Raw genomic sequence first — 27,859 nt, forward strand, 5'->3', positions numbered from 1 at the left:
ACTGCATGCAGATCTGTCTGCCTGGAAGCTGAAGGCCAGATATTTATGCTGTGCATTGTCATGTACAATTGCTCTTTCAAAGAACGAAACAGGGATCATTATTCTCTTTTACAGCAGTGCCACAAAGGTGATGGTAGTGGTTCTGTTTCATCTTTTATGCCACAAAGCAATTATTACACTGTTAGCCAGTGGGAGACACAGATTAACTTTTTTTCTGTGTCTTGGACTCAATATCTGTACCTCCTATGTATTAGCAAATGTTCTAGCTACTAGACAGAAAGCTAGTCCAAAGGGTATTTTGTCCCTCAGGGTGACAAAATTCATGAAAATATATAAGCGAGGAGAAAAGTATAAATTTTGTAGCCTTAGATGAGGTCACTTATCTGAGAGAAAGAGACACAGAATGATTTTGATTTGCTTTATGGTGGATGGGGATAGAGGAACTTCTATAGCATGATTTACCTGAATAATTTTAGATGCATTCCCTGAGGTGAATCACAGCCTAAAAACATCTATTTTTTTGCACAGAGACAGTCTAGGGTCAGACTCCAAATCCTGCCATAGGCAAAAGAGAAAATACCATTTACATGGTAACTAGAAATCCGTGTTTTTAAGGTTTCTTAGCACATGTTATGCAATTAGTATGGAAATGCCACATTAATATTAAAATTGTTATGCAATAAAGTCTTCCTAGTATTTATCCTTTTTCTTAGCTGTTATGCTCATTCTTCCTGTGTTCTGCTGGGTCCTAAGGTTGACTCTTCAGTCTTCCTCAAGAGTAACAGGGGTGGGAGGTTGTAGGAGAGGTCACAGTGAGCTGTCAGCATCCTCAAGTCTTCAGCAGAAAAAGTGTCACATTTATTTCTCCTCAGGCTTGGTCACTGCTTTGGGTTCTTTTTAAATGTTTCCCTGTCACACCCTCCTTCCTGCTCCTAGACTGCCAGCTACAGCCTGACAGTGGCCTCCAGCCCCACCTCAGCCCTATGCACACAGAGGGCTGTGATTTGTCAGGCAGTGAGAGGTGGGGGATGTCACCCCCTCCCCAGCAGGGACACCCCAGAGCTGAAGCTGGAGCAGGGGAGGCAGCAGCCACTGACAGCAGCACAGGGGTTAAACCAGCAACACCAGCTGAGGCCAGAGTGAGTCTGAGCCCCTGAACTGCCAGGTCAGTGCTCAGCCAGGGTAGACCCTTGCTGAGGGCAGAAAGCATATTTACTGGGCTGCACTGATGACCTAGATCCCATATGGAAAACATAATTAATCTCCAAGGTAAGTCATGATGATGTTTGAAGTCTTGCTAAGGACTAACTATGGACTCTTAAGGATTGAGTGTAAGTAGCTATTGCAACTTAAGTAAGCAAAGCTTACTTTTCTGATGTTATTAATAGTTACCTTGTATGTCCTTGCAAGCCACAGGGAGAAAGAAAAGAAGCAGCTTGCAGCAATGTTGGCCCTAAACCTGATAGTTGGTAAAAACAACTTGCAAAGTTCTGAGTAGAAACTATTCACTTGTGTGCAGAAGCAAGAGAAGCTCAATTAATTAAATGACATCTTGACCTTCATCTTCTCTCACAGTTTCCCCAAATCCCCTAATCTCTCTGAGAAGGAAGCTTCAAATCAAGGAATGTGAGATGACTTCAAATCCAATGAACTTAAAAATGAAGCGGTATAGTTTTTCCAGATAAAATAAAGAAGTACTACTGCTTTTCTGGACACTGAATTAAAGAATTCAATACCCAATTTGTCTTATATATCTATTCAATAGATTCCTACATATTTTATCATACCAATTCCCTTACCGCATTCTTTGTTGTTTATTTAAAACTCATCTGAAGTACTAAACTGTGTACTTGAACTTTGATTAGAAAAACTCCTGTTCTTTCTACTCAGCTGAAAGGACAGAAGAAGGGATACCACATCAGGATTTTATTGATCACTGAGTTGTTTCTGGTTCTAATTTTCATGTTAACCGATAAAGTAATAATATATAGTAAAATTTTGCCCACTGGTGATTCCAAACAGAAGCCTCTGACATTACTGAATCAGTAATATTCATATTTCATTTTCTATGAAAAATAATCTATTATGGGCAAGTTCCTTGCACTCCTATTGAGCAAGTCCTTTAAATTTTAGAAAATGAAACTAACCATTTTTAACAAATCTTGAGAGACTGTTTACTTTTCAGTCATCAGAATTAAATGGAGTGTGTCAAGAACCTTCACTCTATTAAGTAAATAAATTATAAAATTGCTAGTATTGCCAAGGTAACAAAAAAGATCACTCCTGGAAGACATTATAGTACATGTTCAGATTCATCCATAGATTAAAAAGGAAAAAAGGCTATTTTAAGGTTAATTCCAAGCTAGCAGAAAACGCAAGAAACCACATATCTTATATTTTGACTGCACTGGGTTTAGTGTTGCAAATCGTCTTTTAGCTGGGTCAAATCTATCATAAGAATTACTCAGGGATTTAAGTATGATGAGTTCCAAACTTTTATCTGTGTTTTGATCTCAGGTATAATTCCTAGTAGAAACCTAATCTAAATAAAAACACAGTCTGATTAATCAGCATCTCATTAGTTTGTATAAGTTAACATATCTACTTTTATATTATCAAAAATAGCAGCCTTTTATGATTGTTTAGTATTGACTCTAGATATTTTACATCTTATAAGAGGAAGGGTACATATCATACACATTTTGTGGAATATTTCTCTATCCTCATCTATTGCTTATTTCCTGACAGAAGGATAGTGTCTTAAAAATTTTGTATATATATAATACTTCAACAAAATTACATTTTGCCATAGAAGCCTGTTGTCATTTATGCCTTCTGCTGCTCTTAGGACTTTTTTACACAGTTTGGCCAGTACAGCTAATCTGTAGTGCTGAACAGAACCATAATAAGGAACAACTACATTTAAGCTGATGGATTTTCTCACAGTTAATTTTAAGGCAAGAAAAAAAATGCAGTAGTAGTTCATATCAAATACATGTAATGAAACTGCTGTTGTTGCTTGGCAACCCGGATCAGACTTTTGGGAGAACATAAATAACTACAGTGGTCTGTAGAGGTTTGCCTATAACACAAAGAGGTAGCTGATATTCCTTGACAGGTTGGTTTACTCTCTATGAGAGTTCTATCTGTGTGTCTTTTCACGATTAATAGTTGTTCCCCAAGAACAGCAGCATGACCTTAAACAGCTGAGTCAAGACTGTGACCTGAACGTTTTTTCCTGACCTGGCACTCAACCATCAGCATAGATACAACTTTTCTTGTAAGGTGAACTACTTCAGAGTTTTGGAAAAAGAAAAAAATCTTGCTTTCAGCAAAAATTATAAAACATTTATTGGAATAACTGCTTTCTACACAGATGCTCCATTGCCTTCTCTTTCCAGTTAATGTACTGGTAAAGTATCCTCTTCCCTGAAGTGGCAGTAGATAATTTCATTACAGATTAACCTTGTGTCTGCAATCGGTTTTGTCATGTATGATGTAATGGTGTTTACATTAGAGGTCTGAATTTCACTGAACACATGGAGGAATTTTCTTTAAAAATTTTCTTTAAAAAGAACTTAACTCCCTCTAGACCAAGTTCTCATCATCAGTGCAACAGAAGCTTAGCATACAAAGGGGAAAAAAAAGGAATCATGGTGCAAACTTTTTTTTTCTGGTTGAACTTCAGTTCTGTAATCAAGTGTAGCCTACTCAGTGTCTATCATAAAGACTTTCACCTATTTTATCATTGAAAAGAGCCAGCATGAATGGTACTTTTCTACCTCTAGGTACACCCTACTTTATTTTTCCTTTGTTTATAGATAAGAGTGTTGTTTGTAGAAATGTATTTGTTCTCTCAAAACCTTCCCTTTCAATTTCCACCTTTAAGCTACTGTCTAAGGTTCCAACTACTGTGTTTTCAAGAAAGGTCTTTAAAAAGGAGTAAGAATATGACACCACAATCATGAAAAGAGGATAATTCATTTACAACCTCCACCTATAAAGACTTCCTTTAAAAGAATTTCCTCAGCAGGTTAATTTTCCCATCCTGTGGACAGGTTATCTAATGATAAAGGACAAGAGTTTAAATAACACTGTCTTTTCTCTTAGGCACTAAGACAAAACTCATTTACTTACAAGACTAAATATGCTTCAAAGGGATTAAAACCAGACACAAAAGTGTAAAACACTGCAAAATAAGCCAGAGAGTGTTTTATTATCTTTTTCTTCCACCTGACTACAGTGGATGAATAAATCTAACACCATTTGATTTAACTGTCTGTGCAGAAGAGTATGAAACTAAAGGAAGCCATAAAACAGTAAGCAAAAATTCTAACTGTTTCTAGCTATTCTGACACGTACCTAGACGCCCCACATATCATTAGTGCATGAATAAGACACTGATGGATATGCTGCAACAAAAACCTTTCTTTTCCATTTAATACTCTTACTGCAAAAGTGTTTTCCATTAATGGGCTCATACAGATTGTGATTTCACTGAAATTTCTTATGGCTGTTTACAAGAACGGAGTTATTGATGGGACTGCAAGGGAATTTCAAAATTAGTTTGTATGTACTAATTCCAAATAATACACTTAGTTTTTATTATCTTCCTGGAGTTCACTCTACCTTTAGTCCCTCATTTAACATGATATCACTAAGCTGTAATACTGCTTCACATATGAGAGGTTGAGCATTTTAACTGTTTTAGTGGTATTAAAGTGATGATACCTGTGATGCAGAACTAGAAAAAGCCTTTTGATGCTTAACACCTATAAACCTGTCAACGTAGATCATGGAAAATCTATTATAACCATGAACACTTTCTGCTTCAAATTGAGATAAGCAGGCAAACCTTTTATGGCAATTTGAGAGGCATTTAATGGTGTGAATTGCTATTCAGAAGCTTTTATACGTATGATAAGTCCAATACAGTACTTGAGCTTAAGAAGGTGACAAACATTAGCTAATATATCTGTCACTTCATAGGTTTTACCAAGCATAAATGGCATTGGAGGACTTATCATAAAACAAAAACAACACAAAATATAAACCACCTACCTTATGCTATCATTTTAAAACATCACATTTAAATGATATATTAGTTAAAACATTACAGTGCATGGAAGAAAAACAAAAAGCAAACAAAACCCCCAAAGAAACAAATTAACAACCCAAAACAAAGAGATAAAAAAACAAGGAAAGTAAAATCTGCAGGTGAGCCTTATTTATTATTTGTTAATGGCAGTACCTTCCACTAATTGATATACCTTTTACTTTCTCTAAAGAAGATAAAATACTGCCCACTACTTATTAATTTGTTAATTCAGTCAACACCTGTCCCACTACTAGGAAAGTGTTTTCCATCCAGAACCTTTTATATACTTTATAAAGTTGCTAACAGACTTTAAAATATATACCTAATCAAGTAGTGATCCACCTTTTTACAGGTATAAAGATTTTCAGAATACCTTTTGGGGTTTTTGTGGGTTTGAGCTTAAATATCAAAATGGACAAAAGTATCAGCAAGGTTAGACTTCTCTAGCTTAGATTTTACAACAGTGACTCTCTAGTGCTTCTAATTTGGGCAAACATAGAGGTAAAGCTTGGTGCTCAATTTTTTGGAAATTAAGTACTCATGTTCTCTTCAGATGGGCTGAGAGATGCAGAAGAAACCCCACCACATTGAAACAAATGGAAATAACCAAAATGAAATGCTCAGGAAACACCCAAGCAAAGTAGGTACGTACTCAAAAAAGGTGAGGAATTATCCTAAGGAACACTGGCTAACTTTGGACTCATGGAGGTTACACCTGGCCAAAACAGAAAGAACATGGATCTGCTGGATCAATTGGACAGGGGAGGCTTACAAGGCCATGACCCTTTTACTCATTGCCAGTTGGTGCAAGCTCTATTTCATGTGACAAATGAGATCGATACATAGCAAGCTTTAATATAATTATAGATGTAAATTGCATGTCAGTAACTAAAAGCACACCTGTCAGTTTATTTCTACTCACTATCTTCAAAATTCACACTAAAATACACCAAATATTTGTATTTTTAAAAAGGTGATAGTTCCCTGCATACAGTTTTCAAATGTGCAGCTAGCATAAAACTAACAGTTCTTAGGTAACAGATCAGAGTATCAGATATCTGTTCATAGTTCTGTAAGAGCTCTTGCTTGTCCTATGAACAGAATAACCTAGTGTTTCATTTGACACCTCCTTAGTCAATAGAATTGAACTCTTGGTCAGCTGAATAGCTTCACTGACAGTACAAACCACATTTCAGTCACCTGAAACAGTTAGAAACACCTAAATTTACTTTTCATAATTGAAATCAATCCCAGTCCATGAATCTCAGTCTATGAATTCTTTCATTTTATTTCTAGACATCCCAAGAAAAATTGCAGAGGGCACATAGTTTAGACCTTAAGTATAATTAAATATTAAACTGAAAATCCTTTGAACAGAAACCTGTTTTTTATTTGGAATGTCTTTTCATTAGATGTTGATGGCACAAAATGTGATCTCTGTTCATATGCATAAAGCTACTCCATAAACAGATTTTTAGAATACAGAAATGAAAACCATAAGCATTTCAGTGAAGAGAGATCTACAAAAATTGCGTTCAAGAGTTGTCAGCCTTCCTAAGGATTCTTTAGTAATTCTCAGAGCTAAAATATCTTTTCATACTGAAATAGAAAACAGACTAAATCTCAATATAGCAGGTCTATAACTCATGCAAATGGATTGGCTCCGTACAGTGCATCATGAGTGTAGTAGCAAGAATACCACTGATGTTTTAAAGATATACAGGGAACTGAATCATTGTCTCTGCTTATGACTTGTCAGCTAAAATTACATATCCTGCAGGGGTCTTGTAAGAACACTCAGGTCTGGGTAACACTAAAAAAGTTTCCTAAGTTTCCATTTCTGACCTGCTATTTCTGAACCTTTTAAATCAGAAATGTTCTTGAGATAGAGACATAATACAGAAAGGCTAAATTCTATTTGGAAGCCTTTGTTTAGTTTCTGTACTTAGCTCTTCTCAGTAATGATGTACCATTAAAATTCAGCATTTGTAATAATTGACACCTAAGGCTATCAGTGTTCCCCCCTCAGTGTTTTTCAGCGACATCCACACCAGATCTATCATATTTCCATACAATTTAACCAATAATGCGCTCAGAATTTTCCATTTATATCAGGGATCTCAGCAGCGTCCTAAAATGTCATAGGCTCAATATCTGGTTTTACTGGATCTCATAGCTGACTATGATTTGCATAAAAATACAGAACTAAATCAAATTTACATACAACTAAAAAATAGGCTCCATTATACTCTTAAGACAAACTCTTTCAGATAAAAGCCTCATGAACCTAATTGAACTATTCACAATTAGACAGGAGTGATATACAAAACTAACATTGAGCCTACTCTCCCAATTTCTGCATGGATCATGTGGAACAGCAGTTCATAGAGTTTTCTCCTTCTTTCATTTGATGGCACAAACTTGTTCTATCTTAGTGAAAAACTGTCAGCCTTAGTAATTATGTGATCAATACTCAGGGGTAAATAAATGTAATTTCATGGAGGACTGTGTGCAAAACAACATTACAGAAATGAAACTACAACCCAAGATGAACGTAGACACAGAAGAAAAATTAATTTCATAAAGCTGACATTAGTTCACGGAATCACAGAATATTCTGAGTTGGAAGAGACCCACAGCATCAACAAGTCCAGTTCTTAAGTGAATAATCCATGCATGGATCAAACCCGAAACCTTGGTTTATTAGCACCATGCTCTAACCAACTGAACTAAGTTGAGGAATTTTCTGTTCTCAATGTTAAAAACCACAACTGATAATTAAGAAGTGGGCCTCATCCTATCCTTCTCACTATTGCTAATATTGTTTCCTGGCCTCCTTTTTTTTTTTTTTTTTTCCCTGTTTTAGAAGACAAATCCCCTTTTACTACACTAAATGAGCTTGTGGAAAGCATGCAGAGACAAGGCCTCTGAGATAACTAATTAATATCAGTGTTATAGAATATACTGCTTCAGGAGGTGGACTGAAAGGTTGATTAAAAGAGAGTGTAACAGAAAGCTCTTAGAACTGCATCAGGATACAGTGTTATAAACAACAATAAAGCACTGCTGCCAGTATAGAGTAGTTTACTGACCTCTCAGGTGCCATGAGGAACATGTAGGTGCAGAATTGTCATAGTTATAAAGTGTAGTATTTCCCTACCCAAGCCCTACTGCTGGAGATAAAAAGAAATCCAAATTTTCCTCCAGTTCTTAATCCATGATTTGTTTCAATAATCATATTTGTCAGTAAATTTAAATGCTTAGAAGCAATAGGTTGAATTGCTTATAACAGCGGCAACTTTCCTTCACCCATCACAGTTTGCATGTTGAATGCCAATATTTCTATAGCCACTCACATGTATCAGAAGAACTAGAAAAATAAATCATAATTGACAGTTGAGCAAAGGAATAAAATATCAGCTGGGCTATCTCTCACAATGTTAGTGCCCTGAAAAGAGAATGTATGGCAAAATTTTCCTCTCATATACACATCTCATTTTTATTAGACAAAGATAATTTTCCTGTGGAAGTTAAATATTGCTTTAACCATGGTCATTACGATGACGATGGATTGTGAGGAAAAGCACAGTTTTTGGAGTGACGAAGGAGGAGGAAATCAAAATCTGCCATCGTTATGCACAAAATTTTTCCGTTAAGCCTGAAGGGTTTTTTTACAGAATGATGCCCAAATGCACAAGAGGAGAAAAAAAATCCATTTTGTTTTAGTATGAATGGTCCAGCTCAGTAGTACCTTTTTCTTGATAACATTGTGCTTTAAAGCCATATCAACAAATGTCAAGTTATTGTCATGACCAGGATACAGAGTGAGGAACCAAAAAACCATACCCTTCCTTCTTGGAAATCTCACTTTTCTTTCCCTGTCCTAAGTTTGCTGATCTCTTGTACACTCTGACACATTTACTGTCAGCTCTATGGGGAAATGGACCATGTTTCCATGTCTCTGTAAAATGCCAATCTCACTTAAGAAACTGCACAGGTTATAGAAAAAAAAGAAAGAAAAAAATTCACTCTGTCATTTCTGTTAATGGAGTTGTATCCTCAAAGTTTCACACTTTAAGATGTTGCAGCTGGAACCTAAAGCAACCAGCAGCACAGTGGGTCCTTTCTCAACTTTCTTGCCCTTTGTAAGCCTTACAGTTTTATAGGCAGTGTTAAAGAAACCAAAATATATGGGAAAGGGATGTAGAAAGAGAAAGAATTGTGTCCTCTCCTGCAGTGTATCCTGTTTCAAAGTTTTTTAGTTTTGTGTTTGTTGGTTTTTTTAATTTAAAAAAAACCCTACAACCAATCAAACAAAACCCAAATACCTAAAAAAATAACAAATCAAGTTTCTGCAGAGAGCAGGGGTATAGTTTGTCTTTTATTAATCACTTCATTATGGTATCTGTACTTCTAGTTTAACTATTTTTTCTTAGCAACTTTTGTGTTCTACTTAGACATTCACCATCTCAACCTATATAAATGCATTCCTCCAGCTAAATGCTGGAATTATGGCATCTCCATCTTTCCATGGTTTACAGAAATTTGCAAATCACAGCTCTGTCCAGTCTAGCCCCCCTCTCAGCTGTGCCATGATTACAACAAAGGGTAAAAATCACAAAGATCAGATTGGGAATGAATCCACAGCAACTCTCTTATCCAGCCCCTGGACTTCTTACCAAGCTTAGAGATTTACACATCATCTGTGAGTCTTGCAAAATGACTGTTTTTTCCAAGTTTGAGTTTGCAAAATTTTCCCACAGAAACTTCTATTCTTATTTTTCCCTACTAAATGTTTTTTCTCTTACCTAAGCCCCACTAGTTAAGGAATTTTTTGCGTGACTGTAGCTGGACATCACAGTTACAGGAGACAATAAGGCAGAAGACTTTACAAACACACATGAATCTCATGATTGCATCCTTGAACGAAGAAAAGATAAAAGCAATCAAGAGAGGCACAATATATTAAGTCTTAAACTCAGCAAACCCAAAGGTGGAGTTAAGCATGGGTGCTTTCAGTCTACATTCTTGATCTAACTTTCAACCGAAATAACTCTGAAAACAGTAGTCTCATTCAGAGGGAATGCTGTATGGTTATAGAAGTACCAGTAATCACTGTAGCATCAAAAAACTTTGGATCCCCAAAACCATACCTTTTGCACACACAGAAGGAGTTAGGTATGCCTGTATGTCAAAAGGTTCAGGCCATTGATGACAACAAAGTTGAACTGAACTGATGTTCACCTGATGCATCTCATGTTTTATATATTATTTATGGCACAGAGTCAGATCACTTGTTTGCTTTTGCAATGTGACAGACTGACTACTGCAAGGATCTATTCTACCTCACCAGTTATTGTAATCCATTAATGGTTTTTTTAGAAAGCACTGCAAAAAATCAAAAGTACATCAGAGAAATCTAAGTAGGATTTATGCTGAGGATATGAAAAATCTGCAATAAGGACACCATTTCCTTTTTTCCTGTACTGAGAAAACAACAAATCACCATGGATGATGCTTTTGTCAAGACAAATACACAAACAGTTTATAAGAGTTCTTGTGAAAAGTTCTGGATTTTTTTTTTTTTAGAGTTTCTAGTTTTAAAAGGAAGATCCTCTGGGTAAGACAAGACATAGTCAAATGCACCTTACATCCTTACAAATTATTTAACCTTACAAATTATTTAACGGCACTAATGTTAGTGAAATCTCTTTACATGGATGCAGAGGACCTGAGGTGCAACAGTTCTGTGTTTATGCCAAGCTGCTGGCCAAAGCCCAGTGCTGACACTGGCCAGAGTTGTCTTCTCCTATGCTCAATAATTCCTGCTCATCAGGCATCCCTCAGCAGAGGGATAGGTCTCAGTTAATAGTCTTTCTTTGGTCCACTTACTAGATAAATGTATAAGTGGCATGCTGTGTAGTGTTCCTTTCTCCTCTCCTTGTGGCAAAAGGGTTCCATGTTTTCTATCTTGTAACTTTTTTTTCCCCAAACAAAGTGGGAGAAAATAACTATTTACATATTAAAAAATCCAAAGGAATTAAGAACAGGAGCTGATTTACCTCAGTCCTCTTGGGCTTTATCATAAATAAGTTCCCACAGAGGAAGATCCATTAAGAATATAATGTTCTGACAACTTTGGGACATCCTGAAAGTTAAAAACAGAAAAATGTCTCTGTTCTCAGCCTGCAGAAAACAAGGCTCTGGGGAGACCTTATTGTGGCTTTTCAATACTTAAAGAGGACTTCTAAGAAAGATGGGGACAAACTTTTTAATAGGGGCTGTAGCAATAGGACAAGAAGTAATGCTTTGAAACTAAAAGAGGGCAGATTCAGACTAAACATAAGGAATAATTTTTTTTACAATGATGGTGGTGAAACGCTGGAACACCCAGAGAGGTGGTATATGTCCCACCCCTGGAAACATTTAAGATTGGGTTGGATGGGGCTCTGAGCATCCTGATCTAGTGGAAGATGTCCCTGATCATTAAAGGGGGATTAGAAGACCTTTACAGGTTTCTTCCAAGCCAAACTATTCGAATATTGATTCTATGATTCTATTCTGTTCTGAAACCAGCACTGTGACTTCAGTAATGGAACTGGGTATGTATCACAGCCATCTGTACAAGAAATACTGATTTCCTATACATTTTCTTTGTAGCAGTACTCGCAAGAAGAGTCATAGACTCATCAACTGCAGTGAAAAAAAAATGGAAAGGATTTTTGTAGTGTTTTCCTTCTAAGCCATTTCCTTTGATAAAGAGATATGTAATAACAAGTTACTGTATTGTACATTTCTATTACCAGATCTGAAAGCTTTTTTCTGGCATGATCTAATATATTAAGCACCCATTCTAGAGATGGAGAAATGGACATGCTGAAATTACTTTTATGAACTCAACGCATCAGAAGCAGGGACTGAAAACAGAAACAAGATGGAAACAATTGATGCTTTCACTAAAAAATGATTGATATGATCTTTTCTGAGAACCTTAGTAAGGCAGCTGAATTATTGCCTGGTATGTTTTAGGATTTCACTTGACAGTCCTCAGATATCATAATCTGTATGTGGATCCATTCATCTACTCCTCTTTTTCCTATGAAACATGACATATCTAAGAGTGTATTCAATCACACTCCTACCCCAGCCAACAATACAGCCCTTGAGACTACAACCAGAATTTTTTCAATGGAAACAAATAAAAAAGAAAAAAAAATATTGCACTGCCAGACACCATGAATTTATACTTATTTCCTGTGCAATTCTTGTGGAATAGACTGTATTGTCTAGTTTTCCTCTGTTTTTTAAATAAATCTTTATGGAAATCTAAAATCTCTGTGGGTTGCTAAAATCTCTAGGAAAAGACTGTCAACTGCTGAAACATGCAACCACAAACTCCAAACTTTTTTCCTTTGTAGTTACAAATGTTGTACTTTAAAAAAATAAAAAATCAAAAATACCATAGGTGTTATTTTCTGAATTTAAATATTGAATATTCATGAAAAATCAGTAAACGTAGAAATATTTGGATTTGTTAGTAGGAAGGTTTTTTTGGTTAGAACTAATTAAATGAATGCAAACATGAAAAATACATAGCCAATCCATATATAGTACTTAAAGACAAGCCTAGCAGTAAAGTAATGCACATTAATCAGGATTTAGTGAAAAAGAATTAAGAATTGAGTGAATCATACAAGGTCTTACTAATGAACATGTTGATTACAGCTCAGGGATCATAAGAAGTCTTCTGAACTAGTAATGATATACAACCTGTGCTCATACTAAACAGCTAAAAAACAGAACTGACCATCAAACACCTTTTAAATTTGTTCTCCATATAGACTGCAGCTGAAGAAAGAGTGAAAATTATAGCACTGAACTATAAAATTACCAAGAAATAATTAACCATTCCTAATGTAGATCTGCTGTGTCACAAAATCAAAAATAAAGAAAACAGCCGGGATTTTTCCCTGGAAAATACAATGTGTAGTTTACACTCTTGAGAGGTAAAGGTAGATTTGTAAATTCTGGAAGGAAAAAAAATTAGTTAATACTATTAAATTATTTAACACATCAGCAAAGGAGCTTTCTATAGCTTATGAGCAAATATTAGTATATAAAATGAAAGGGCGTTGAAGAGAATGGAAGCAGTTAAAATACCACTTTACTCAGAATAGTCAAGTGTCCATCATATTAACTTTTTCAATTACTTCAATTTTCACCTGCTCAGAACCTGCAGTTGTGATGGACTCTGCAAATGTATTTGCACTCTCTAGCTCTTCGTATATCATGCCCAGTAAAAAAAATATAGGAAGATCTTCTGAGTGCCCAATAATATCAGCCTCAAACCCAACTATTTTGATATTGAGATTCTGTTATTATAAGGAAAAATTGCTATGCATTTCATATTCTCCCTATCAGATATTTTTATCCATACCTTTTAATAATATGTTCTTTGGATTGTAAATGTCATGAAAGTCATAGGCATTTATAGCTTCAAGAGGAAAAAAGAAAAAAGGAAAAAGAAAAAAAGAGAGAACACGGATAAAGCTTTTAAATATCAAATGTCTTAACTGCCAGGCTCCTATTTTCCTGAAGGCTAGAAGGATGGAGAAACGTTAGTATGGGCTAACACCCATACAGCTTTGCAGCCTTTAAGGACGGTTAAAGCTAAGCATAAGAAATGAAGCTTTAAATATGTTGACAGGATTCTACAGGCATCCTAATGTATCAAAAATTTGTCATCTGTCATCATATTTATCAGCTGACTACTTTAACATCTTTAGACCAGACACAAAGTATGTCATTAATACCTATTGCTAACATTATTCTTATAGATCTTGGTGTTTCATGGAAGAAGGATTTCTAGTAACTTTTCACATGTATGAAAACACACTCAGCATTATTAATTGGTCCTGACACAAGCAATATATTTGCTGTATATAACTGAGCAAAAAACCTTACTCAGTGCAAAGCTTTCATCAAATTATCTACCAGTGAAAGCTGACAAGCTGATTGAAAATGTCAGGGGAAGGTGATATATAACAACACAATTTTCATTGCACAAAGCAGTATTTTTAGTCCCTACAATTTGTACTGAAATTCATTATTCTTCTCCATTATGGGTAAAGGGTAAACTCTGTAAGTGCCCAAGTCTGTGACTTCTCTAATTTTAAATCTAGCTCAAATGACTGCTTTCTGCAGGGACATGACTAAATGATAAACGGCCACCCACCAGGCATTTGTCCCCTGTTCACATTCAGGGAAAGCTATCAAGAATTAAACTCTGGGAAAGCTATCAAGAATTAAACCATTACACTGGTAGGAATATTAAAGTTGGGACTGTGCTACACTAGATACAGCATAATGAATACTGTTGCATTGCAGTCGGTCTAGAATTGATGTCACGGGACAGATGTCTGTGTCACAAACACAGAGATCTTCAGCACTGTAATTCAGTACCTGCTCTTGGTTGAACATTTCTTGACACAACATAATCACTTGCCATCCCTGTGGCCCCCTTGTGGGAATCCAAACAGGTTGGTGTTTTTTATCACAGCAGGAATTTATTGAACTGCCTGGACACACCTGTGCACAAAATGATCTAGCAGTATTCATTATATGTACTCAAATGAGAAAATTATACTAACAGCTGATGGGAATGCGTAAAACCATTTGAAAAAGCTGTTACATGTAAGATTTATTTTTTAAAAGTTAAAGTAGCCAAGTGGTAAATTCAAACTGGTAAAATTAAATAATTCATAGAATCTCAGAATATCCTGAGTTGGAAGGGACTCAAGCATCCCCAAAGTCCAGCTCCTGGCTCTGCACAGGACAGCGCCAAGAATCACACCATGTACCTAAGAGTATTGTCCAAACACTTGAACTCTGGCAGCGTTGGTGCTGTGAGTACTTACTTCCCCTATTCCAGTGCCCAACCACACTCTGGGTGAAGAACCTTTTTCTAATATCCAGCCTAAACCTCCCCTGACACAACTTCATGCCATTCCCTTGGATCCTGTCACTGCTCACCAGAGAGAAGAGACTAGTGCCTGCCCCTCTGCTTTCCCTCACAAGGAAGTTGTTTCCCTCAGTCTCCTCTTCTCCAGACTGAACAAGCCAAGTAACCTCAGCTGCTCTTGAAACGACTTCACCTTTAGGCCCTTCACAATTTTCATATTCCTCCTTCAGATGCTGATCTGTTTTGGGGGTTGCTTTTATTGATTGTTATTACTATTACTACTATTATTATTATTAACTATATTTATAACTATGTGTTAGAAAAAATTCAGATCAAGGAATTTCAACCAAGTCTTTTCTTTAAATGATATTTCCCATTGTACAGGCAATGAAGCACATATGTGAATCCTCTACTTAACAAGAAATGTCTAGGTACAATAGCTATCTTAAATTTAAAATAAATAATTTTTTAAAAATTTAAAATATTATTTTAAAGTAATTTTAATTATTTTCTTCTTTAGTTCAAAGAGTAAGTTATGTGCACTATTTGCATTAAACTGCCATTATAATAAGACTGTACTGAAACAAAGAAAGTAACATTTTTGACTCTACAGCACTTTTCAGGGGATAATCCACTAAAGCTACATGGCCAGAGAGGATAAAGAAATATCATCCCCAAGGTCACATAGAAAACAAGTCCCATACCTAACTTTTAGTTCAGTGAACACTTTGGTAGACTGTGTATGAAAAAAGATCCCAGGCCTCACTTAAAAGCAAGAAATTTTAGAGGTCACAGCATACAGTGACAAAGGTCCTCAGTCATGTATACCTCTATGTTTTCCTTTAGCAGAATGTGCATTTTTATTCTCAAGTTCCTCACTTCCAATGCAAAGTAAACTGAAATATGTTTGTTACTCAACTGCAAAAACAAAAATGTTTTTGTGTGAAACATACCAAGGGAAAAAATAAGCCTGTTACTTTCTCTCCTCTAGTTCTTCTATATTTCAGGGTTGACACAATTCAGGAAAAGCATATACAAGCCAAGATTAGCAGCACACACAAAACACATTCACTAATTATTAGAAAGACAATAAACCCACAAAGGTATTACTCACACTAGGAGTAAACTACAGCAAATTCTTTAGAAACCAATAAATTCCCATTAGAAACTAAAAATTGTTTTAGCAAGAAACAGAACCACCTGTCCTCTCTCTCCAGGGTAAAAGAACATCAGGAACCAAAACTGTTATTGAAAACTTGCGCTTGGGTCTCCTGGTTTGTAAGTGTGAATTTAAAAGCATGTTTTCCACTGGATGATCACACAGTCTAGATGGGATCTTTACAGACCCTTTTCTTGACACCTCTTCAATGTTAACAGCTTTATTTGGTCATTTCATAGGAAGACTGGGACTCAAACTGTTGTATACAGGCTCTATACCTAAATAGACCATTTATATATAAAAAAACCTCTGCCCAAAGCACTGAATAGCAGGGTAAAAACTAAGAATGTGTAACTTTTTCCCTTGCAGAGGTAGAACTGAAGAGTCCTGTAGGTAGACAGCGTTCATCTAGTGACTGAAATCCACATGACAGGGACCAGCAAATCCATCTCAGGAATAGCAAGACATCACTTTAACTCACCAGATACTCACCATGCTCTACTTCTATAGAAAAAAAAGCCCCACTGAATCACGAAATGGAAATTTGATTTAGGTTATTGTGCAGCTCAAATGCAGAGATGAAATATTTAAAGCTATTTAGAACTTCATGGAAATTTTATACCACATATGAAAATTGTCTAGCAGAAGTTTGAGGTCAGCTGAGACCTGTAAGTGGACTTGAGTACTATGGCATTACATTAAATATTTGGTTGAAAGATTAGCTTGGTCCATTATAATGGATGGATTTGAATGAATCTGAGTAGAAATGAAGACTCCAGAACAGTAAAGTTCAAGATTTTTCCAAAATCTACAACACATTATTATTATTGAGACAGCTCATTTCCTCAAAGCGTTATTGTTTAGAAGAATGTATCCTTTTTTCATTTATTTACAAACTTTCTTCTTGAAAATTCCGAGGTGAACAAGTACCCTTGTCTTGCCAGGATAATAGTATGAGCAGATGGAGAAGCAGTACACCAGATCCACTCATATCTCTTCATTTTGTGTTTTGAAGTGCTTTTACCACCAAAAAGAAAAAAGCTTTGCAGAATGCTGAAAAACACTGGCCACAGTTAGTTTTGTTTTTCTTATGCCATAGCATACATCATTGTTCCAGTCCCATCTGAAGTCTAATGAGAGTTGTACTTGCCATTTTATTAAGGTTGATTAAAAAAGAAAAAGAAAAAAAAAGAGGCCAGATAGGTATACTCCAAAAACAGATGGCTAAATTGTATTGTAAATTCTGTGCCTGATGGTGCATGATTATTCAAAAGTTTGTAAGAAAATTACTTCTTTGGTGGAAAGAGGTCAGGATCTGAAAGTCAACTTGATACCTAATTAAGAAAAAGAACAATATCACTAGTAATAAAGATTCTGCAGGTCAAGCATTTCCTTGGGCAACTTCTATGGAAACTGACTATTCCCCAAATAGACTTTAAATTACATCTTGACAATTCTATTATCTTTAGTATGGTAGCATTTGAGGATGCAATTTGATGAGAAATCAGTTTGATAAAGGACACTACGAATAAAACTGATTTCTGATGACTACATACAAAATAAAATATAGTCTAATTCGATTTTAGATTGGTGTTGATTATAAAACATCAGAGACCAATTCATTAAAAGTCTGCCATTAATTTATGTAGGAGCATATAAACAAGTAAACATAAAAGTAAGTACAATGACTTTTTTAATTGCAGTCATTTCGGGACTGAACTGTAGACAAAATTTCTCTCCATTAACATAAAAAGAAAATGAGACCAGTGACTAGAAAAAGAAAGTAAGAAAATAAGATAACAAGTAAGAAAAATAATATTATGTGTCTGGAACAAAACGGAAGTCAGTTGAAAAGATTAATGACACAATGGTAGAAAGTGTCAAAGACAAACTTTCTAGGGCAAGCTGTAATTCAGCAGCTTCTGTTCTCTGTCTTGGAATTCTCTGGTAGAAACTGCTACGTATCATTTAAGAGACCTTTTTTGCTATCTCTGGGTTCATTGGAAAAACAATCAGTATACTGTTTGTGCTATCTCTGTCTCAGCATGATTTTCTGTCAAGACATGAACTTTCAATGAAAATGACAACTTTAAAAATTGTGAAAGATAAATTAATGTTAACTTATGAATTGTCTTTTTCCAATTTTTATTTACCATGGGTGTTTTTGGGACTTGATTGACAGTATTATTCTGAAATTCTGAAGTTCCATAATAAGTCCAAAGACTATTTTGATGATCTTACTAACTTATTAATTTGCTTATGGAGCTAAAACTATACAATCAAGTGAAATCACTGTTTCTCAGTAAAAATTTGCTTATTCTGTCTAAACTAAAAATCTATTACATATATATATGCGTGTGTATACATGTACATATATATATATATACGTGTCTCAAATCATACTAGTACATGAATAAAATGGATAGTTACTGCATGCATTCAAATTTCTAGGTTGAACAAAATAATCACAAGGCAGACCTTGACCATAAATATATAGACTTTCTTGATCTCTCCAAATATAAAACATAAAAGAGAAACATATAGCAAGCAAATCAATGAAAAAATAATTAAAAAAAAAAAGAGAGAGAGTTTGAGGAGACAATACTTTCAGTATTGTCCTTACTACAAATTGAAATTGGATACACTAGTTTCTGTGGCAGTTTTACAAGTATCTCGTATAGACCAAGTTTTGTTCCATTACCTATCCCTCACCCCAAGAATTTGGCTGATACACAGTTTAACAGGAATTGTTCATGAAAAGGATGATACAGCAGTTAGGTTGCTTATTGCAGCTACCTGAAATGATTTTGGAGCTGTGGTAAAATGGAGAAGCTATTGCCAATCACAGACCAGTAAACTGTAGGAACCAGCAACTGCAGAGTCTATATTCTGAACATGGTGCTGTTTCTCATATAACCAGCTATTGGGGTCATATAACTAAAAAAGAAAACCTTCAGCAGGTAAATCACTATATGTTTAGAATTTCCAAGTAACAGAAGCCATTACAGAGAGCTTTACAAGGATGTTTGTGGGGTTTTCTCAAAGCAACAGTATGCATTAGGAAGTCTAAAAAGTAATGGCCCACACATTTATTAAAAACCATTACATTCTGAAAGTGCTTTCCTCTCCTAAAACAAAGAAGGAAACACATTGTATTGTCACAAATGCTATAAAACTGTCTATAAGCCAAGCATCACAAAAAAACATAGAAGTTATGTATGTTGCTTATAGCTCTATCATTACCTTTTACTGTGATTGACTGCTCATCTCTTTTACCGACATATCTTTTAAAAACATTTCTATTGATCAAAGTTTGTCTTCCCTTTCCCTCTTTTAATGAAATGCCAGACCTTTTTTCTCTTCTTTCAACTTCTCTCTTATCATCATTGTCTCCTGACTCTATCTTATTTCTCCGATGTGCTTCTTGCATGTTAAATAGATTGATATTTTAAGGTGTTTATATAGTGATTATGCTGCTTTACTGCAGGTATTAAATGCTTTACTGCATCTAGTCCTTGAACAAAAGTCCATGTTTGCATTTCATTCCACAAAGTCCATGAGAGGTCAGGCATCAAAATCTGTTCTGAAAACTGATACAATGTAATTGTTAGGTAAGCAGAGTATACTGGTACTTTTGATTTACTGCTGCTGAAGGCGGACTCCATCTGCCAGATCAGAAGCTTGAAGTTCTTACTGAGAACTAGAAAGAGAGTAGCCAACATTAGTGAGGACTCAAATCTTACTGATTAGTGCTAAGCTGTGAACACAAAACTGACTGCACCCAAGAGAGTACTTTTCTGCAGTGTGATAAGGACTAGCCATGCACCACAAAAAAAAAAAAAAGAAAAAAAAAAAAGAAAAAAAAAAGAAACTTTAGGGGTTTGATTGATTTGAAAAGAACAGTACTGAGAAGTGGACCAATCTGAAAAAGCCTACACTGAAACACTTCTAAGGATAATCAGACGTCTGATTCATGACTGGAGGACATACTTATATAAAACACAACACAGTTTTGATTTAGTATGTTCCTGCTATCTTCCAGTGTCCAGGCATTGTTCAATACTAGCTGTATTTATCTCTTTTTTAAAGAAGCTAGAAATGCTATAATTTCCTTCCCCAGCTTGAGTTCTGGTTTGAACATTTTCTCTTAGAACTTTCATTTGGGGGGTTGCAGAAGGTGGAAAGGAGACACAAACATTCTTTCTAGTTTGTTTTTCAGGGCAAGAAGTCAGTTGTCCTAATTGCAATTTCTCACCCTATATAAAGGCTACTTTTAATTACAACTATATACCTACATCAGTAATGAGTCTATGTTTCTTTGTATTCTGAGAGCTTAGATTTATATCTCACTCTTCCTGGGACATTGTCTTGCTCAAAATAAGGAATCTCATACCTTTTCTGCCTCTAAGGAAGACCTGGAAATGATCAAGAGGGTGACCGAAAATAATGGTCTGATCGTGAGAGCAAAAGATGAGAAGTCTTGACAGAAAAGAGCCTGATCCTGACAAGGAGTGTTTGATAAATTGCCTAATGCCTACCTCTGGGAATTACATCCTATCCTTCTGAAAGCAAGAAAAAAAAAATCTACACGTGTACATATAAAATTTACCTAGATTTACAATAGGAATAATGGTTAAGGAGAAATTTGATCATAAACAGTGAGATACCCAGCATAAAACAGTTACTTCTGCAGTGAATTATAATTTATACAGTGCAGTAAAAGTCACTGTGACAAAAAAATAACCATGCACTTCCACTTTATTCTGGTTTTGAGATCAGATGCCCACTGTGACTCTTCAACCTTCCTGTTGAAAACTGAAGTAACTCCCTCAAACCACAGAGCTACATTCCTTCCTTTAGTTTTAGCAATGGCTTAAGTCATGATGGCTTAAGTTACTGAGTTGATGCTTATTACACCAAGTAAACTGGAAATAGTGTAGAAGGCTTTTGCAATATTACATTACAGAACAGTAAAATGGTAAATGTAAGTCCATGTGGATAAGTGTGAAGTAATGTTAGGCACTAAGAACATAGAGACAAGGAAATAGAAAGGTCTCATTAGGCTCATGTACTGGTGATGTCCCCATACAATGAATATGGAGTGGTCTGGCCTCCCCATCTCATAGGTAGGCAGTGTAGAACTGGAAAAACCTTCTCACTAAGTAGATTAGAAAGGATGGAAGAATAGCGTGGTGCTTAAACTTTACCACGATAGCCATTCAGCTTTCATTGGGACGTGCTCAAACTCTCTATAGGTTATTCATATTTATGATGCTATTAGCATTGACTGGAACGTGCTTTGATCATGGACAAGTGTTGCACACTAACTGATTAAGCTCTGTGTGTGCATTTTATTGGGTTTCCTAATGCAAAAGAGAAGATAAAACCAGTAGGTTGGAAAAAAGGGTAAAGAAGAGGTGATATGAATGCCACTGGCATTTTCTTCTCAAGAGAACCCAACATAACAACACCATCAAGATTTGGAGGAGGATGGACATGAGAGTGACACCAAAAGGACAAGAGAAACGAATCAGCAGCACACCTGTGCACACTACTGGCTCATGCTCAGCTTGCAGAGCCCCAGGTTTTTCTCAAGAGAGCTGCAACCAAATGTCCCAGTCCACCATATTTTCCTGTTAGAGGTTCTAACAATAACTCAATTCCACTGTTCCTACTTCACATACACCAGCACATTAAGTTCACTGGCAGCACTATTTCTTCCCAAGTTTATACTTGTTTTAACTTCCCCATAACTTTGTACTCCAACTCCATCCTGACTAATCTACCTCTCTCTCAAACACATCCAGCCTATTTTACACATCTCTGTCTCCCTCTGCAGTTTCACTGTGCTTATAGTAAAACCTCCTCAAGTTTAAGTCTTAATTTTGCATTACTTTTATGGTTATCAGTTTATGTGTCACAGTTTTATTCTCTTTTCAAAGAATAAGGATTTCCAGAAAACTCTTCTTCTGAAATGTTCCTGGACATGTGAGACCTTCCATAACTCAGATATGATGCAGACTGACCACAACCATCTTCGTTGTCATCCTTTGAACACTCTCTAATAGAATTAATATCTTATAAAAAACCTGCACACAATATTCAGAGTGAGGCTGCCCCAGTGCAGAGCAGAGTGGGACAATCCCCTCCCTCAACTGGCTGGTGATGCTTCACCTGATGTCCCCCAGGACACGGTTGGCCCTCCTGGCTGCCAGGGCACTGTTGACTCAGATTCAACTTGCCATTCACCAGGACCTTCAGGTCCCTTTCCACGGCACTGCTTTCCAGCATCTCATTCCCTAGTCTGTACGTACATCTGAGGTTGCCCCATTCCAGTTGGAGCTATAAGAAGGGAAATTTGTTTCCCTCTTCCCTTGTAAGAAAAAAAAGACAAAAATTAAGTCAGGATATATTAAAGGATTTTCCCTGTTATTTGTTTTCTATTAAAAAGTAGACACTGCCTACAAATTAGGTCAAGTTACAAAGTCACAAACAACAAAAAAAGCCCTTGCAACTTCATGTTCTTTTTATAGAATTTCACCATGTTTTCCAAACTATATAATTCACTGTCAGCTAAGACTGAACATAATCTTAATTCTTTCTCATTCACTTACCATATTTCAGCCAGTGACTTTGAAATATGAATAATTAAATCTCTTTGGAAATATGTAAACAATGGAAATGCAAAACAGAAAAAATTAAACCTCATATCACTCACTGGTCAGTGTAAAGTAGATATTGGCAACTGGTTGGTTGAACACTTTCAAGCAGTCTTGTTGTTTCTGTTCAAATTGAACATTACTCAAGTAACACTCACAATATTATTTAAAAATTAATTTAATTGTGAACTACTCTATTCAGGTTCAATCACTATGTTTTTTTTAAAACAGCATGCATATGAGTGGATTTTTTCACAGTTTAGACAAATGACAGTTTATACTTTAAATCAAATACACAAACAGAATCTGAGTGTTTATACAAATAGTCTTTGATCATGTTCTACTCTTATATCTACTGACTTTAGCAATCTACTGACATAAAGCCGATGGATATTAACGAAATAAAATATGAAGGTCCTTTCTCCTTGACCTCAAGGTTGAAAGATAGATATCAATCTTTCATAGCTCTGAAATTAACTGATGCATAGGGGGGTTTTTTTGTTTGTTTTGTTGGGTTTTGTGGGGTTTTTTTCTTCTTTTGGTTGGTTTTTTGTTTTTATTTTTTTGTTGTTGTTGTTTGTTTTGGGGTTTTTTTTATGTTTTATGTTTTTGGGGTTTTTTTCGGTTGATTTTTTTAAAGATCTTGACATTAATATTTCAATTTCTGTTTTGTTTGGTACTTAACAAACAGTTACATTTTGAAGTATTGTAGCATGGAGAAAAGGCTGGTATTCACTCATGTCCTGATGCTAAAACGTACTTCAAAATGAAAACCAATTCAACTGACTCTTGAAGGAAGATCATTTGTTTACTTGCAATAGGGGTATCATTTCATCAGTATCAGAAATTATGGAATTTTAAGACACACCATTCTGTGAATAAGTTGATTAACTTTTGATCAAACAGGTGTAGCAGAAGACACAGAGATTCAGAGAAGGAGAGAGAGTGAGAGAGAAGGGATAGAAACACTGAGTATATTAGTGAGGGAGGGGAGTCTAAAAATCCCAGACTACTTTTCCTTTCCCTGTCACTTTATCCCTATTTTATCTGCCCCCAAACCCCACTCATTCACTAGATTTAATTAATAAGTTGAAGTGCTGATAAAGCACTCACTACTTCTGACTTCAGAAATACCACTGAAGATATCCACTTGAGAAAATATACTGGCTCAACTCATAGCTTGTTGTAAGTCAAAACACTACCTAATTATCATAATTCTCACTCGGTAAGATCCCAAGAGTACTTAAAGTTCTATATTTTGCAGTGTTTTCCCCAGTGATTGCTTACATGAATAGCTTTTTTCACTTAAGTCAGTGAACATTTATCCTATTTCCCTGACACTCACTTTCTCTCCCTTTCCTCTCCATCTTCAAAAGAGTTCAACCAAAGTTTACTGTGTTCAAGGATAGGCTTTTTAATGTAGAGAATAACTTTGTGATGACAGAGGCTTTATCTTGTTTATTCATAGTTTACTTTTAAAGGGATGACTCCCAGCAGTAACAAGGAAATACCCATTAGCTTTTGCCCTTCTACTACACTACCAGTGAGTAGAAACACTGCAAGTTGAGGATGAAGGAGAATGGTCCTTCTCCAGAAACCTACTCCATTGGGATAAACAGAGTAAGACATACTTCCAGAAAGGAGTTTGTAACAGGAATGAGGAATAACATGTATCTGAGAGAAGCAGGAAACAGTAACATCCCTTTAGTGATGACAGTAAGACTTTTTCCAAGGGACTCAGTAGACGCTATACAGAGATTTTTGCTGTCAAACCTCTCCTCTGTTTTAAAGTACATAAGCTTTAAAGAATGTAAAAATTCATAGTCCTTACATAAGTACAAAACTTAGTTTCAGAGACTGATATTAGAAGACCAAACACTATACAATTATGCTTTCAAGTAGTCTGTCCTTCATTTCTCCAGCCACAATACTACTTCACATAGAAAGATAAAGTCTTACATCTGTGTTACAACATCTCTAGGTTTACTGTGTCCTGATTAAAGATAAAAGAAAAAATTAACAGTTACATGAAAAAAAAAGCCAAAATATTTCATGAGAGTTATCCAAAAAGTTCTTCTTGCATAACCTATCTTATCTTTCCTGCTTCCTGTTCAAAAAAGTATTTCTTCTCCTGCCATTTCCCATGATTGTTGCAAGTCAGGAGTATTCCTAACTCAGCACTCCACTACAAGCCCCTGCTTGTTCTTATTGCATCCCTCATCCACTTTTTCTCTAAGTCCCTACATTTTCTTTCACCAAAAAGCCAGGTCACATTTCTTCATGTTGTTCCACATTTCAGCTTCCTTATTCTCTTCTCCATCAAGATTCCTGTGTAAACTTGTTTTCCCTCTCTACATTTTCTACCTTCCCCCTACTCCTCCCCGCTGAAACCTCTAAAATCTGAAAGTTCACACAGTAGGAAAAGACCACAAAACTTTGCAGTAGGTTTCATAAGTCAAAAACAAACAAAAAAAAACCAAACCACAAAGAAAATCCCTAAAAAATTTACAAAAAACCCCTTTCTGGATCCAGAAGGGCAGGAGCTATTGCTGAACACTTTCTTAGGGTTATAGAAGCACCTTCATGTTTTATGTTAAGACACTGCTAGCTTTCCCACATAATTCTAGTTTACCCATAAATATTCTTTCCACAAATATAAACAAAAAACACCCCTGTGAAAAAAGTTTTTAAGAATTCGAGCATTCATGAAATATTAAAGATACGAAAAATACAGAGCAAAGCAGTATTGCATACCAACACAAAGGTTCTTAAGAAGCTCTCAATAGGTCCTCGCAAAAAAAAAGAGTTTCTTCTTAAAATATAATTCTATATAGCAGGTATTCAGCACCATATAAAACTGAGATATTTCCAAAGTCTAAAGCAGCATTTCTGTGTTGAGCAAAATGACCCATGATCTTAAAGGTCTTTTACAACCAAAATGATTCTATATTTCTATGATTTCAGTCAAAGTATTAATTCTATGTAACATTAAATTTAAGTCAAATTCAGTTGATTTTTTTACCTTTCTCATAGGTATCAAACTTTAACGGTACCTCAAGAAATATGGCAGTATTGAACAAGATGATTAGTGCCTCCTACACTTTTCCTCAACATACACAAAGCCAATATCACAAACTACTGATACCTTCCCCCCATGAGAGATTTAGTAACCATGCTTTGCTACTGTATGGATCTAGAATTACTGGCATTCTGAGCACTTTTACATTCACACCTATTTAGGGGGTGAAACAAAGTCATTATTTTTGTAGATGTCTAGGCTTCAATTGCTCATACATTCAGCTAATTAGCCATTAGCTGGATTTTAGGCCATTTATTACCTTAAACTACTGAAATCTATGGCTTCTGTTTGTTGATGATTAGATTATAGAGATACTTCCCACTTGTCCTATGAAAGAAGTGAAACTGTTATAACCCAGAATATGCAATTAATGGACTCAGTTGCCAAGTTAGAAAACACTGAAAATTTCAAAAAGTAATGCTCTTAAAAAGTTTAGAAAGAAAGATTAAAGAGTAGGCCCTACAGTCTGGTGACTGAGTTTAGAGAAGGGAAGACTGAGAGGGGATCTCATTAATGCCTATAAACATCTCAAAGGCAGGTGCCAAGAGGATGGTGCCAGACTCTTTTTGGTGGTGACCAGTGACAGGACAAGGACTGATGGCCATAAATTAAAACACAAGAAGTTTCACCTCAACATGAAGAAGAACGTCTTTACATTGAAGGTGTCAGAGCACTGGAAGAGGTTGCCCAGGGAGGTTGTGGAGCGTCCCCCTCTGGAGACATTCAAAACCCACCAGCACGTGTTTCTGTGTCACCTGCTGTAAGTGACCCTGCCTTGGCAGGGGAGTTGGATGAGGTGATCTCCAAAGGTCCCTTACAACTCTAATAATTCTGTGATTCCAAGAGAACCAGTAACATACTATGAAAAAAACCACAAAAGACAAACTGGAAGTCAGCAGCTTTTCAATACAAAACATAATAAAAAATCCAGGAAGAGTAAGAACACAGGAATCTGTCTTCTTAGGTTTGGACATTTTATTGGTTGTTTTTAAGAGGCGCATTTGCTTCTCATTTTCCAGAGTGATTTTGATAGAAATCTCCAAACCTTGAAGAACAGATTCATGTTTGACCTAGTAAGCCCTTTTCATCTCCAGTTCTGTAACCACGCTGAGGGAGTTCAAAGTTCTCATAATGATTTAAATAACAAGGTTTACTCACCTCAACTGTCAAGCACAATTTCAGAACAAATAATGAAACCACCATACCTACTGTGACTTTCAAACCTGACACTGATGATTATATCTTGTTGCTTATTTTTTAAAAAACTTAACTGGCGTATTAAATTTATGACTTTAACTGACCAAACTTGCATTGAAAATTTCCATGTGGTACAGTTGCTTCATTAGCCCTGCCTTAGTTAACTCTATGTATTCCTTTTTCATTAGACAAACCTATTCCACATGATTTTATGTAGAGAAAGACAACATGAGCTTTTTTTGACATTAACTGTACCTCAACAGCTATCAAGATTTGGGACAAGCACTACATTCTTGCTGTCACAAGGAAGTCAAAATTTTAAGCTCTATTTCTCTAGTAAGATCAAATTACTAGAAAAGAAAGTTAGAATAAGTCCCAGGTTTTATGACACATTTTCCAGTTTCTTTATCAGGTTGTTGGTTAAAAGCAAGACTCATGGAACACCTGCTCCAAGTTCTGGCAAAATGTTATACTTCTAGCCTGGAAATTTCTGCTCCAGGGGCTGTGAGAGAGAAGAAATCAACATGTGAGGACAATGAAGTTCTATGCCCTTCCCTGTGAAAATCCACATTTCAGTTATCCCTAGGAATAGAATTCGACTAATTTTATGTCTTCTTTGCACTACATATGGAGGGGAAAAAAGTAGGGGAGAAGGGTAATGTAACCAATTGTTCAGAACAGTGTTGCAAGAATCTTAAAGGAAGTG

General features: G+C 35.8%; 1 protein-coding gene and 1 long non-coding RNA gene across 3 annotated transcripts in view; one reads left to right on the top strand and one right to left on the bottom strand.

Moving 5' to 3' along the window:
• EYS (eyes shut homolog) overlaps positions 1–27,859 on the bottom strand; it is a 671,723-nt gene that overhangs the window by 287,876 nt on the left and 355,988 nt on the right. The window lies entirely within an intron of this gene.
• On the top strand, positions 1,119–27,766 carry LOC127466713 (uncharacterized). Of its 2 annotated transcripts, none has more exons than XR_007902826.1 (3): positions 1,119–1,269; positions 5,652–5,742; positions 26,491–27,766. It is a non-coding gene; the product is annotated as an uncharacterized LOC127466713 (long non-coding RNA). The 2 variants fall into 2 exon arrangements; XR_007902825.1 differs by lacking the exon at positions 26,491–27,766 and adding an exon at positions 11,905–12,492.

Source organism: Manacus candei, unplaced genomic scaffold (genome assembly GCF_025592945.1).
Source record: "Manacus candei isolate 608988 ecotype Guabito, Panama unplaced genomic scaffold, ASM2559294v1 h1tg000011l, whole genome shotgun sequence".
In the NCBI taxonomy this organism is placed as follows: Eukaryota; Metazoa; Chordata; class Aves; order Passeriformes; family Pipridae; genus Manacus; species Manacus candei.